General features: G+C 32.8%; 1 protein-coding gene across 1 annotated transcript in view; it reads left to right on the plus strand.

Annotated features, from left to right (window-relative positions):
* Positions 1-5,036: 5,036 nt before the first annotated feature.
* Positions 5,037-12,167, plus strand: part of LOC145267047 (uncharacterized) — a 36,909-nt gene continuing 29,778 nt past the window's right edge. The window contains exon 1 of the mRNA XM_080122989.1: positions 5,037-5,058. The gene's annotated coding sequence lies outside the window, so the exon portion shown is untranslated. The remainder of the gene's footprint in view (positions 5,059-12,167) is intronic.

Below are 12,167 nucleotides of genomic sequence, written 5' to 3' on the forward strand. Positions count from 1 at the left end.
CTAACAACTTTATCTGGATCAATTATGCTTCAAGCACCCCAGATCTAAGTAAAGATAAAAGGAATAAATTCGGGTTTACACCGTTGTTCAAAATTAAAAAAAAATACTTTTATTTAGATGAACACATGTGAACATTTTCTTTTTTATTGATCGGTTTTATTTTACAACTATCAGGCCACCCGGCATTGCCCGGTCGTAAAATACGCATAAATATTATATCAAGTGGACATGAACGTTCTTATGGAATTTTTAATTTTGATTTCAAATGATGTATTTTCAAATAAGTTTTCGTTATGATACCTTTACTTTATATATCATTTTTAAAGAGCGTTTTTCACTCTATCTAATCGTTGTAATTATAATCGTTTTAGAACAATTATGTCTTCATCTCACAACGTTGTTTACAAGATAGAACAAAAAATAAATTTCCCAAATTTTCTTATTTCAATTCAAGCTAGGCCGAAAAGCTGCTGAAACAGCTCGCAATGCCAACAAGCAATTTGGCCGAGAAATCACTACTGAACGCACAGCATAATGGTGGTTTAAGAAATTTTATGGCGGCGACGAGAGTTCGGAAGATGATGCACGTAGTGGTCGGCCATCGGATGTTGACAAAGATAAATTAAGAGCTTTAGTCGAAACCAATCTATGCACAACTGTTCGAGAATTGCTTCTGAATTAAAAGTAACTTATACGACAATTTCCAACCAGTTGAGAGAGATTGGAAAGAGTAAATGGCTTGATAAATGGGTGCCTCATGAGTTGAACGATAACAAAAAGAAACGTCGTTATTAAGTGCCATCTTCTCTTATTTTACGCAACAAAAACGATCTGTTTCTCGGTCAGGTTGCGACGAGATGAAACGTGGATACCTTATGACAACCAGCAATGCTCAGCTCAGTGGTTAGACGTCGACGAAGCTCCACGACACTTCCCGGGAACAGCTGCACCAAAAGAAGGTCATACTGACTGTTGGAAAGACAGGGGGTCGAATTAATTACTGCGACCGGTCTCATCGATTAAAGTTATTTTTAATGCAGGCGAACCCATACAGTGGTGAAGTACTATCAACATATTGATGAAATGCATCAGAAACTTCGACAACACCCAGCATTTGTCAACAGAAAAGGTCCAATTCTCCTCTACGACAATGCCCGATCATACTTTGCTAAACCGACCCTGCAGAAGTTGAACGAATTGGACTGCAAAACTCTGCTTTATCCACAATACTCTCCAGTGCTCTCACTTACCGACTACTACTTTTAAATCCTCTCGATAATTTTCTGCGTGAGAAATGCTTCCAAAACTAAACGATATCAAAAAAGCCTTCAGCGCCAGAACGCAAGATTTTTACGTTACTGACATAACAAAAGAATGGATAGAGATGTTATCTGCGAATTTGCATGCTCGCTGTCCGTCTGAATAAACTAGTGTATATTAGATACGTTAAGAGGTGGGTGTGACTTTTTATTAGTATTTTGATATCTTCTTGCGAAAAGGTTTAGATTTAAACCAGATTTCACTGTCCACTTTCGCTACACCTCTGTTGAACTAATAAAGATCTGTTAAGGTAGGTGGAAGAAAAAGAAAAAAGCAAGAGACGTAAGGAAGAAGTAGAGAGGGAAGAGACAAAGAAGGATGAGAGAAGAGGAATGAGGAGGAGATGGAGGAGAAAGAAAAAGAGAAAAAAGAAAAGGAAGAAGAGAAAAGAAAAAGGAGGGTAAAAAGGGGAAGCCCATAATTTGTTTAATGGTGGTAGTTTTAAACTATTTCTTGCTTGTTTTCCCTCGCGCTATCATACCAGTTAACTTAAACCACCAATATTATTTACAATTACATTCGTTAGTTTCATATTAATTTATTTATTTGTATATATATAAATGTGCTATTCATAGTTTTAAAAATTTTGATATAATACTAATTGAAAACTAAAAAAAATTGTTATAATACAAATTGAAAACTAAAAAAAAAAGAATAGCACTAAATCTTTTATGATCAGATATAATCATTTGTTATTACATCGATAATGATTATTAAAAATATATAGTAATTTGGAATTATGTATAGTTATTTGCTACTGTATTGATCATAACAAATAATAATAATAATAATAACAGCAATAATAATTGAAAGTTATATTGATTATTCATAAATAAATAGTGATATATATATATATATATCACTATATATATATCACTCTCTATATATCACTATATATATATATCACTATACATATCACCCTCTCACTATATATATATAACACTCTCTCTCTATATATATATCACTATATATATATATATATATATATATCACTATATATATATATCACTATATATATATATCACTATATATATATATCACTATATATATATATATCTTACTATATATATATCACTATATATATATATATATATATCACTATATATATATCACTATATATATATATATATCACTATATATATATCACTATATATATCACTATATATATCACTATATATATCACTGTATATATATATCACTATATATATATCACTGTATATATATATATCACTATATATATATATCACTATATATATATATCACTATATATATATATCACTATATATATATATCACTATATATATATCACTCTATATATATATATCACTATATATATATCACTATATCTATATATATATATCACTATATATATATCACTATATATATATCACTATATATATCACTATATATATATATCACTATATATATATCACTATATATATATATCACTATATATATATCACTATATATATATATATATATCACTATATATATATATATATATCACTATATATATATCACTATATATATATATATCACTATATATATATATATATATCACTATATATATATATATATCACTATATCTATATCTCTCACTATATATATACATATATATATATATGTATATGTATATATATATATATATGTATATATATATTACACATTTGATATACAGGGTACTGATATTTAGGAAAATCGATGTGATCGGTTTTCGGCCAGAAATTTGGCGATTAAGGGGTTAAAGTTTAACGATGTGACCTTTGTGAACTCTATCAAACTCCTCCGACAATTTTGGATCTAAACACTTGAAATTTTAGATGTAGGTTCCTTGGACATGGATCTAACTTAATAACTTGATTTGAGCCCAAAGCAATAAAAGTTAAGGGGTCATAATAGGGATCAAAGTTTTAGAAATATTTGACCTTTTTTTTTCTTTTTTTTTTTTTGCTCAACATACACCTCCAAATATCCGGGCAATGCTGGGCACCCATGCTAATATATATATATATATATATATATATATATATATATATATATATATATATATATATATGTGTGTGTTACGATGCTAGTTAAGTGATACTTGAGACGTCCTAATAGATAAACAAAATTCTTAGTCTTTATTTCAAACTGATAGAAAATTATTTTAGATATTCCATTGTCCTTGAATATCATTAATTCAACTGCTTATAATGCGATAAAAAATAATTGAGAAATGAACAATGATCGCCTCAAGTTTTTCTTAAGTGCACTCCTCATTCTAAGCAAACAAAAACTTATGGTACTTAAGCAGAATATATATATATATATATATATATATATATAATATATATAAAATGTATATGGCGATTAAGCTACACTGAATATTCCGCGTTTCATCCACTCTAGGATTCTTCAGACTTATACGCGAATTCTGTGGTTGTTTGTCGTTTTTATATGCGTATCTTCTATTGAGATTTTAGTTAGCCAATCAACTGTCTAGTATCCATCGCGCCCTTCCTATCAGCCAATGAGCATGCATTTATCGGACAAAGGCCTATTTAACCTCTGGTTGACCTGTTCCTTTGTGTGTGCTCTATTTAGCCTGGATATTTAGTTTCTTGATCTGTTTTAAATCTAGGTTAGTGTTTTTTTCTGTTTTTGTTTTTTATTAATGTTAGTTTATATATATATGTATACACACATATATGCACATATATATATATATATATACATATATATATATATATACATATATATATACATACATACATGTGTGATCGTTTATGTATATTCATGTTTATTTAATTTATTTGTTTGTTTATTTTGTATTTTTTTGTTAGTTTTAAAACTATTTTGTATGACTATCCTAGAGTAAATTTTATCTTGTGAACAAAGTTGTTTGCTATTTCTCTACAGTTTAATAGATGTTGGGGTTCTTTAAAGTACAGGATAGCAAATTTTTCATGAAGGCATAATCTACATGGGTCGTCTAGGTCCTTACACGTGGTAGCTTGTTTTATTATTTTCCATTCGACTACCGGCGAATGTCCGCTTTCCTTGAGTTCCCAGTATTTATTGTTGTTTTCATACGGTGTTTTTTATTGTTCAATGTTTTATATATATATATGCATATATATATATATATATATATATATATATATATATATATATATATATATATGCATGTATATATATATATATATATATCTTGTTACGATACCAGTTGAATGATACATAAGACGCCCTAGAAGATAAACAAAAGATAAAGAAAAGTCTCAAGTTATTTGAAACTGATAGCAAAATGTTTTAAATATCTCATTGTTTTTTTATATCATTAGTTCAAATGCTTACTGAACCGATTAAAACCTGATTGAGAAATGAACCAATGATCGACTCCAGTTTTTCTAAAGTGCATTTCTCATACTAAGCAAACAAAAACTTATGGTATGCAGGTTAAGGACGATGCTATCGTCCGAATATTTCGAGCAGGTTACGTAAAAATACTGGAAAGTGCCGAGGGAAAGTTTCTTTTTTCCTGCTCAAACATTGATCAATTTTTTCAATGAAAAAAAAATTGTTATTAAAATGAAAAATGAATTTTAAAAGAAAATTGTTATTAAAATAAAAAATGAATTTAAAAAAAAAATGGAGACACTATTTTTTATTTATTTATTTTTACAGTGTTATCCCTAGACAATTTTTATGAAACTTTAAGAAAATTATGGTTTAAATAAAAAAAACGATTTTTGTAAGGTAAGTTTTATGAATAATATTTTTTTTTGAAGAACAAATAATTGATAAGAAACCATTAAAAAATCATATTTTTTTCTGTTATGGTTGTATTTTTTATTCAAATCAGGTTTTTTTTTATAGATTTTAACTCATAAAGATTTCTCATATAATAATATTTAACAAAAAAACATAAATAAATAAATAATGATAATAATAATAATAATAATAATAATAATAATAATAATAATAATAATAATAATAATAATAATACAGACTTTTGTTCCATAATAAACTTACGTTGAGGAAATGAAATTATCATGAAAGCGGGAAAATGTTCCTTGCTCTCCCTATAGTCCAGATCTTGCCCCCTCCGACTTTTGGTTATTACCTAATATCAAGGAAACCCTGTGAGGGATGATGAGAGGTCTGGGAGGAATAACAAAGTCAGAACATCAGAGTTGGTTGGCCAAATAAAGAATTTCATGGATAAGGGCCGTCGTGTGTCTTTAGAGACAATAAATGCACAGTTTGCTGTCAGTGTGGGAACTGCACACACAATTATTCCTGAGGAACTGAAGATGCAGATAAACTTACGAAAGAGACTGTAATTAGGATCATTGACATGCTCACACAAGAGGACTTCCATTGAGCCTTCCAGAGGTTGTTGAAACGGTACAGCAACTGCATTGCAGTCGGAGGTAATTACTTCAAAGGGGACTAGAGTTTCGTGTGTGTACTATCAATAAAAGTGTCCATGCAATAAAAGTCTGGAAATTTATTAAAGGCACCTAAAATCTATAGATCATCACCCGCAAGTGTATTTTTACGTTTGCACATATAACATGGGTTTTACGGTAATCTGCCCCCATTTAAAAGTCTTGTGGTTGAGTCTTATAGTTCTCTGGGGAGACGCATAAAATTGAAAAGGTACATTGAAGCATTGCGCCAGCTAATGTCAAACCCTGAATTGTTATAATGTCAGGTGTTATTCGTTCCGTTGGAGCGAGCGTTTGATTTCGGCATGACAGTTCCTTCAGCTTAAATGGTTAGTTCTCAAGAGAGAATTAATGATCCTGAAAACCTGATAAAAGACCCATCAAGCGAACAGACTTTTGGATCTAAACTTGAAATGTTAGTGCTGGACGAGGATGTAATAGCCCTTCCAGAAACGTCCCTATGGTATGGAGACGCAAAGTTACCCTCCCAGGCCATGGACCCTGGTAAACAATAGTTCTATAAAGGGTCTGATGTTGAACCCTTAACCCTGCGTTAGTCACCTGGGTGTTCCAAATATAATTAGTCCCATGGGGTATTTATACATCCCAATACGAAAATGTTTATAGTGTTATTATTTTGTAAAATATAGTTATCCTGCTCATATATCTACAGTCCACACTGAACAGTTTGAATGACTCGTATCTTATTAATATAAAATAATACAATCAAATAAATCATAAAACTAAGGGAAAATTTTTTAACTTTTGATTTAGATCACATTTATTTTAAAATACCCAGAGGATATACCAGTTTGTGTTATTTTTTAATATCTATGATGAATACAAAATGTTTCCATGAATTGAAATAGCAAGAAAAATGAATGTGAGTTCATTACATAAACATTACCTTTCAATCTGATTCACGTCCAAGGAAAACTGAGACACAACTGCGCCACAGCACGTGTGCTATACCCTTACTGAGTCAGAAGAATACTGAGAGGAAAAGAAATAAGTTTCCAACTAGGGATTATGAGCAATGGGACTATGCTATTCGTTACAAGTCTTCTATGTATTTTCCGAATTGCATTATAATAATATTTTTTTTTTGTGTGTACGTTTGATTATTTAGATGCTTAAACATTCCTTAAATCTTTTTCGGTTTTGTTTTTGTTTTTATGTTTTAGAAGAGGACGGGGCGATTGACAAGTTGTCGGCCGGCGTGACCATGGGATGCATACTAACAAGAGCCACACTAACCGGGTGAATTTATATACTTATGCACTTGTGCAGGGTATGCCCCAACGTTTCATCTATACGCTATCACTCTCGCTACTCATTCCCCCCCTCTTTTTCTCGCGTGCGCGCACGTGCACTCTTTTTTTCTACCCTTTCTTTCTCCTTCGTTCTCTCTTACTCTACTTCTTTTCCCCTCTTTTCTCTTTCTCTTTAGCCGTTTCTTTCAATCTCCTTTTTTTCTTTCTGTCTCTCTCCTTTCTCTCTTTTAACCACTTTATTGCTTTCTCTTCCCTTCTAGCTCTGTTCTCTCTCTCTCTCTCTCTCTCTCTCTCTCTCTCCTGCTTGCTCGTTGTATCTCCCATCTTTCTTTCTCTATTTCCATCTCTATATCTTTCTGCCCCTTTTGTTCTTTCTTTCGTTCTTTTTTCTACCCCTCCCTCTTTTTCTCTCTCTCCGACGTTTTCGCCTCTCTCTTTCTCTCTCTTCGACGCTTTCGCCTCTTTCTCTCTCTCTCTCTCTGCTGCTTTCACCACTTTCTTTGATGCTGCCGCCTTTCTTTCTCTCTCTCTCTCTCTATTTCTCTTCGATCCTTTCGCCTCTATCTCTCTCTATTTTTCTTTGACGCTTTCGCCTCTCTCTCTCTCTCTCTCTCTTTCACTCTCTCTTTGATGGTTTAGCCTCTCTCTCTCTCTCTTTCTCTTTCACCCTTTCGCCTTCCTTCCTCTCTCTTTCTCTCTTTGAAACTTTTGCTTCGCTCTCTCTCTCTCTTTCTCCCCCCCCTCTCTCTCTCTCTCTCTCTCTCTGGCACTTTCGCCAATTTACTTTCGCAGATTTCTTATTTGTACTTGTTTTTAGATTAAAAAAAACAAGCATTACATCCTCTTCCTCTTCTTCTTCTTCTTCTTCTTCTCTTCCCCCCATACCCTTCTTCTACTTCCCCTTCTTCTGAAAAATCGCTTCCTACTAACTCCTTACCTTCTTTTTCTAATATTTCATAAATGTGCCTCATTCTTATTTGCAGTCCTTCATTTGCAGGATTCTCCACCCTTGCATACATAAAGTGTTGGAACCCTACCCTAATCCTACCACTAATCCGAACCCATACTCTAATCTTACCCTAACTCTAACATAACCCTAAGTCCAAGTAGCAATAGATCTCGTTCCTTCCCCCAGAAAAAAATCGAAAGAACAAAAAAAAAAAATCTAATATATAAATGAGAAAGTGTGTGTGTGTGTGTGTGTGTGTGTGTGTGTGTGTGTGTGTGTGTGTGTGTGCGTGCGTGTGTGAAAACTTTTGACAGACGCATCGGACTGTGACAAAATTTGTATAGTTACAAAGATCAATCTCTCGGATGAAAAATATCTAAAAATTGTCCAAAAAGATTAATTCTGTCTAAGTTAAATGGGCCATTTCTTGCAAGGCGGAATCACTTCTTGCATCGAGATTTTTGCAAGTCATACGCCTAGCAATCTCAATGTACATTTAAAAAACGTTATTTCGACCCGTCGTGACGTCATAAGTTGTCGTGGTCGTAACAGTTAGCTCGTTAGGTTTTTTCCTCCTTTTCCTCTTTTGCTTTACAGGTTCGAGCCTGCCTAATACGGCTAATTTTTTTTTTTTTAAGTCGCACGGGCACTAGCTGCTATTTTGATTGAAACAAAAGTTTGTTTTTTCCCGGAGCTTGCTTAATATCCTTAGTATACCACCTTTCTCGACTCGGGCAACATACACATAGATTATCAGTCTTTGACTTCCACTCGCGATCTTCCCTCCCACACACACCCCAAAACTGGAAGAATAAAACAAACAAAAAATAGAAAACAATTTTTTTTTAATTGCCATCTTGTGAGCAATAATCAGAGAAAAAATAGTCATGGCTGATAATTCAGGAGATTTTCAAACCGTCCGGAGCAGTATATAAACGGACTACTATTCACGATTGAAAAATGATTTTTTTAAAAATGCCACTTGACGAGGACCTATTTAGCTGAAAATGTGCTTGCTCATATCTTTGAAGTAACCTTCTTATACTTTTCCAAATAAATGTTAATTTTAAAGAAAAAAATAATTTTAAAGAAAAGAAAAAAATGTTAATTTTAAAGAAAAAAATCGGTTTTCGGATTTCTTAACATTCTAATAATAATAATTCAAATACGAAACGATATTTCTCGTTTCATACTTCTTAATGATTCACAACTGCCTTTTTTGTTTAATAAAATTAACGGTTCACTCATCCCAAATGGTTAGTTCTCTAGAGAGAATTAATGACCCTGAAAACACGACCAAAGACTCAAGCCTGCAGATTGGATTAAAATAAATTTGAACTTCGATACTCCCTGCCAATACTCGTAGGTGGCAGATGAAAGATATCACAAACTGGATCATGAACGCCCGCCAGTGTTCACCACTGATATGGTCGAGTACGTAAAAGACACTAACTGTGACATTCATATATTCCGTCCTCAATATAATTGTGTGATAATGTCCGCTCTGGGCAGTTTTTATACACTCTTCCTCTGGAATAAAAGTGCATTTCAGATCATAAGACATCTGATATTAGGTATTATGTCGGCATATACTTATAATAATCTCCTATTATATAAATCTCGGTCGTCTGTTTATTTGTGTGTGTGAGTGTTTGTGGAGGGGGGCTAAAATTTCGAGATCCAATTTGAATAAGAATGATTCCAATTCTGTCTTAAAGGACCGGGAATCCGATACATAATATCGGAAATTTAGAAAAAAAAACATTCATTTTTTTTCTACCTTAAAGATCGTAGAATCTGAGGAGGGGTCACGTAAAATCGTTTCTTTCTAAACGATTTTAACATCTGCGCATGCGTGAACGGTTAATTTTTTTGGATACGTTAAATACATAAATTTGCAACGCCATGTTATGACCATCACCGTAGCCGAAATATTAGTTTTTGCGTTCGTACCCACCTTACTGCGGACGTTTTCTTTTTTTTTTTTAAATTTTATTATTATTATGATTATTATTTTTTTTTTTTTCTTTTTTTTTTTTTAAGTTTTTAAAAAAACGCTTATTTCGGTAAGCTTTTACATTAAAACAGGATTAAATGACTTTTTAAATATTTTTTGTACTTTGTATTATATACTTGACATTTTTTTTTAAATGAAAATAAAATCATTTTTCTTATTTCGAATTTTTTTATCGGCGGTTGATTTAACTGAGAGTTGATTTAAAGATCAGATTACTATTAAATGTGTGATCATTACTTACGTAAATCACAAATATCTTTCTTTTTTTTAATCATATTTGCTTAAAACATTGTTCTCGCTCACATGCCTCTCTTCCAGATTCGTAGCAGTGGGTCGACATCAGTAAACCTTTCTTTTACCAAAACAGTCATTAACAATGTTTGGTGCTTGTACAGTTTAGTCAAGACATTAAAAAAAATGAAAATATCGAAAAAAGGTTATATTGTACGTATCCGTTATGGAACGAAGTTCTCCGAAAAAAAAATTTCACTTAATTTCATCAAGTAGTTTTTATTTTACAGCGAAGAAAACAATTTGTTATGATACCGAGCAAAAGGTTCGATTTTTAAGAAGAAAAGCTAGTATTAAAGATGGGGAGGGAGTGTCGGCGCTTTAACTGGAGTTATCTCCCCGTGGCGTGTTAAAAATTTCCATAATGGCTGACTTCAACGCGCTCTCATAAAAAACGTGTTTTTTCCGCTGTAAAAAAAAACCAACAAAACAAACAACAACAACAACAAAAAAATACTCGATCAAATTTAATGAAAATTTTTTTCAGAGATCTTCAGTCTAAAACGGATACGTACAATAAAACTTTTTTTTTTTTTTCGATATTTTCATTTTTTAATGTCTTGATTAAACTGTACAAGTACCCAATGTTTTGTTGTTGTTGTTGTTGTTTTTTAAGTTTAATCTATTTCAAACTGATATAAATTATTGCACAGCGAAAATAATTAAAACAAAAATCATTTTTCTTATTTAATTTTTTTTATTGACGGTTGTTTTAACAGATTGAAAGTGGATTTAAAGATTAAACTATTAAATGTATGATCATTACTTATGTAAATCACAAAATTTTTTTTAATCTCTTTTTTTTATTCTCACTCACATTCCCCTATTCTGATGCAGAAAGAACTAAAAGGAAGTAACTCTAACTTTTAATCAAGGAGTTAATTCTCTTATGCCGACTCATTCAGCGATGAATCTATAAAAATGAGCTGTCTATATGTATGTGTGTATATGTCTAAGCGATCGGACTGGCTTTGATGTTGATGATGTTCTTGATGTATGCCCAAACGAATTAGTCCAGCGGGTTCAGTTCAGGGTGGGGGATGGGGGTCAGTGAGAGAAGGGTACAAAGTCGTAGCACTGCTTCTGAAGCCAAGTCTGGTCTCTTTGGACTTGTGGGCAGGTGCCGAGTCCTGCTGCCACACCCAGGGTCTGCCAGCAGCCACCTGATTGCACCAGGGGATCACCACACTCTTCAACACATCCAAGTATACTTTGGTGTTGACTTTCAAACTGACTTCGAAGATGTGAGGTGGCATGATGTGGATCTCATTTGAAACCACACCAAAGGCCATAACCGTGGCCGGAGACTTTGTTTTTACTATCTTCTGCATGCCCCTGTTATTCGTGGCTATCCAGTGATACATTTTGAGGTTGCTGGCAATGATCCTGTTTTCATAACTTGGATCGGTAGAGAGCATGAGTTGTACAGTGGCGCATCTCCGATCTCACTCGTTGAACATTGTGTCATTTCAGACATGATAGAAAGCTCCTATCGCTCTTAGGATTTTTACACAACTGGCTAACTAGCAGATGGTGTGCAAAAAAAAAAAAAACGGTTTTCATCAAACGGAAATGGAATCATGGCGACTTTTCAAGGGCGACAATTTTATCGTTCCACCTTGTAAAGTTTCACCTCCAGACAAACAGATACCAAATCTATGTTCAGATAGATATATACCACATCATCATTCGATCGATGTTTCCATTCGGTCTCAAGAGACAATGGATATACCCTGTAAAAGTACCTGCACATGTAATTATGAAGCAAGGGTGGCATAATCTCCAACCATACCTCTCCTGAATCGGCACTGCTTGGGTCCAGTGACAAGACTGACAGGAAAAAAAATATTGAGATAACTGGAGAACACATACAACACCTGGAC

The sequence above is a fragment of the Euprymna scolopes genome, chromosome 42 (genome assembly GCF_053919585.1).
Source record: "Euprymna scolopes isolate OS-2025 chromosome 42, ASM5391958v1, whole genome shotgun sequence".
Classification (NCBI taxonomy): Eukaryota; Metazoa; Mollusca; class Cephalopoda; order Sepiida; family Sepiolidae; genus Euprymna; species Euprymna scolopes.